The sequence below is a fragment of the Camellia sinensis genome, chromosome 11 (genome assembly GCF_055761805.1).
Source record: "Camellia sinensis isolate YWXY chromosome 11, ASM5576180v1, whole genome shotgun sequence".
Taxonomy (NCBI): domain Eukaryota; kingdom Viridiplantae; phylum Streptophyta; class Magnoliopsida; order Ericales; family Theaceae; genus Camellia; species Camellia sinensis.
In genome coordinates, this window is record NC_138971.1 from 164,190,005 (window position 1) to 164,193,817 (window position 3,813).

At 38.1% G+C, this 3,813-nt stretch overlaps 1 pseudogene across 1 annotated transcript; it reads left to right on the forward strand.

Moving 5' to 3' along the window:
* LOC114255752 (flavonoid 3'-monooxygenase CYP75B137-like) lies at positions 1 to 2,322 on the forward strand (annotated as a pseudogene). The gene is made up of 2 exons (XR_014344911.1): positions 1 to 997; positions 1,117 to 2,322. The product of XR_014344911.1 is annotated as a flavonoid 3'-monooxygenase CYP75B137-like (transcript).
* The last annotated feature ends 1,491 nt before the right edge of the window (positions 2,323 to 3,813 follow it).

Here is a 3,813-nt window from a genome sequence, read left to right on the forward strand (position 1 = left end):
ATCCAACAGTGGCAACTTCAAGAATGCTCATTTACAATGTTTCTCACCACCTATATCTTCAACAAACTATGCACTCTCTTCTATGGTGCTTGGTCATGGTGGTGGGACACCAGTAATGTACTTTTTCCATTCACTCTCATCGTCCTTGCAATCACATGGTACACATGGATCTTTACAAACAATAGCAAAAAGAATTAGCCACCGCTACCACCAGGCCCACGCGGTCTACCCGTGGTTGGAATACTCCCATTCCTTGACCTTGAGCTCCACTCATGTTTCGTGAGCCTCAGTCAGACTTATGGTCCGATCATGAGGCTCCCGATGGGCACAAAGGTGGGAATCATGGTCAGTTCGCCATCTGCAGCACAGGGAAATGCTCCGGGAACATGACATCACTTTCGCCAACCGTGACGTCCCAGAGTTGGCCAATGCTGCAGTGGCAAAAGGTGATTCGGATATAGTTTTTAGCCCGTATGGGCCCGGGTCACAGATGCTGAGGAAGGTTTGCGTCCGGAAGGTGCTCGGAAGCGCCACCCTTGACTCTGTCTACTAACTCCGCTGACGAGAGACCTGAAATACGGTTAAATATCTCTACAGCAGGGTCGGGTCTCCAGTTCATGTGGGTCAACAGATGTTTCTGACTGCTTTGAATGCAATAACAAGCATGTTGTGGGGTGTAATGGTTCAGGGGCAAGAAAGGGCTAGCATTGAGGCGGATTTCTAGGTCGTGGTGGCGGATTCAATGGGGCTTTTGGGGAAGCCCAATTTGTCGGATTTTTTCCCAAGTTTGGCCCGGTTTGATTTGCAAGGGCTGAAGAAGCAATCGTTGGGGATAGTTATGAGGTTCAATAGGATTTTTGATGCAATAACTGATAAAGGACCAAGATTGAAGGGTAGTAGACAGACCAAGGATTTTTTATAGGTTTTGTTGCAGCTGAAGAATGAAGGAGATGCCAAAACACCTCTCACCATGACCCATCTCAAGGTCTTGTTCATGGTATGTTTTAGTCTCTTCCAATTTAAATTCTTTATGGCAAGTCATGAAATTCATTTAGTAATACAAAATAATAGCTAATTTCTTTTGCGTTATAACGAAATGTCAATCTGTGAGTATAGGATATGGTCTTGGGTGGAACCGCAACAACCTCCAATGCTATAGAATTTGCCATGGCAGAGATGATGAACAAGCCAGAGGTCATGAAAAAAGCACAACAAGAGTTGGAGACAGTAGTAGGCAAAGACAGCATAGTAGAAGAGTCTCATATAAACAAACTCCCCTATTTATAGGCCATACTAAAAGAGGTCCTCCGATTGCACCCTGTCCTCTCTCTCATGGTGCCTCACTGCTCGAGCCAAACTTGCATTATCGGTGGCTACAAAATTCCAAAAGGCGCTCGGGTTTTCATCAATGTATGGGCAATTCATAGGGACCGTTCGATTTGGGAAAACCCATTGGAGTTTCGTCTAGAGAGGTTTTTGGATGGAAAATAGGGTACAAAGGAGCTGATTTTAATTATTTCCCATTTGGGTCTGGGAGAAGAATGTGTGCAGGCATAGCAATGGCTGAGAGAATGTTCTTGTTCTCATTGGCTTTAATTTTGCACTCATTTGACTGGAAATTGCCCGAGGAAGAGAAATTAGACCTTTTAGAGAAGTTTGGGATTGTGTTGAAGAAAAAAGTGCCTCTCATGGCAATCTCAACACCCAGACTATCCAATCCTACACTTTACGAGTAAGTGAGGAACGACCATCGATCATCTATTTGTTTCACTCTCTGTCTCATGTCTATCACATATTACCCATGTAACTAAAAACAAAGATTAGAAGAATATGGGACCGACAATAGTACATAGAGTGAAATAAATGAATTCAACCTACTAGTAAAGTAAAAATGATATATTGTAATATTGGTTGCACTTTAAAAGTCTAATGCAATTCTTTTTGTAATAATGCTATACTTTAATTAAAAATTAAAATATAATAGCGTTATCTTGTTTGTCATTATTATTTTTTCAGCATTGTTACCATAACAAAGCACTGTGTTCTCTTGGCCATCAATTTTTTGGTGTCTCTGATATTTTTCTTTTTTTCTTTTTTGATAAGAAAAGGCACTTCGATATATATCTTTCAAAGTGAAAATAAGGCCAAAAGAAATCAAAACTAGCTCATTTGTTTTGTTTTATTGGGTTCGTGAACTTAGACTAGGGACAAAATTGAATACAAACATTGCAGATATTTTTTGAGCCAGTGCTTTCGAACATATGAAAATGCCAAAAGAAATCGACCCATTGAAAGGACTATTTCATTTGTTTTCAAAGACTTTTTTTCCTTATAATTTTGAACTGTTCATTACATTAAAAAAAAATTTAATGAACTTACACGTGACAATTAACACATACTAATGAAAATTAAGGGAAATTTGGCTATAAACCCCCTTTACCTTCCTTTCATTGTTAAAAGGACTAAGAAAAAAATTATACTTTCTAAACCCCCTCATAATTATAAAGTGTTGCATAAAAGACAAATTTATTATTTAAATATTTTATATGACTATTATACTCACTCTCTTCCCCACTCTCTTCCTTTCCACATATGGCCTCTTTAAGAAGACTGGCAAGCTCTGCAACTTGTGCGGCACCGAAGCCGCCGTCATCACCTTCTCCAACGCCGGCAACACCTTCGCCGTCGGCAACCCCTCCGTCGACTTCGTCCTCGACCGTTACCTCTCTATGACTTCATCATCCTCCAGAGCCTCCGCCAGCTTCTCTTCCCTCTTTCGACATAGGGTTTCAACTCAAATCTGTGCACCATGAACGATTCCGATCTCTAATCTCCTGAGATCGACCTACGTGAACCGTTGTAGAATCGGCGAATCCCTCATCCGCAACCGTTGATCAAACACAGTTCCTGCAAATCGCACCGATACACACACACATATATATATATATATATATATATATATATATGTTTTGAGTCTTTAAGATTGGAGTTTTGAATGATTTTTTAGTAGAAGAGAGACCTGTTAGATCAAGTTTTCGACAAAGAATTCGAATTGTGAAAGAGTACAGAGACGAATCGCGCGACTGTTCAAAATTTTCATATTTGAATACAGTTCTTCAGATTTTTCATATATATATATATATGTGTGTGTGTGTTTGTGTGTGTGTGTGTGCGCGTGTGTGTGTGTGTGAGAAAGAGAGAGAGAGATTTTTCATTTGGATAGTGTTGTTAAGTTCTTAAATTGATCTATTGATGAGTTATTACTATGTTCTCTCAACTTTTTGTTGTAAAATTGTTTTTGATTTTGATAAATTTTTGTGTCGTGAGTGAGCAATATGGATTGTGTATATGTAATAGATAACAGAGAAGCCAAAGAGGTGATACGAAAGAGGCAAGTAACTGTGAAGAAACAGAAGAACAGTGGTTGTGAATGATCTAATTTCATTTGATAGAACTAGAGTAAAATTTTACTCTGGTTCTATTGCTCTGTTTTTTTCATTTGACAGAACCAGGGTAAAATTTTACTTTTATACAGAATAAAATTTTACTTTTAGCTTCAGAGTCTCACAGTTTACTTGTTTTTCAAAGTAAAATTTTACTTTTAGTTTCAGAGTGTAAAATTTTACTCTTATTCAGAGTAAAATTTTACTTTTATATAGAGTAAAATTTTACTTTAGTTTCAGAGTGTAACATTTTACTCTTATTCAGAGTAAAATTTTACTTTCATACAGAGTAAAATTTTACTCTGGTTTTATTGCTATATTTTTTTCAGTTGACAGAAGCAGAGTAAAATTTTACTTTTATACAGAGTAA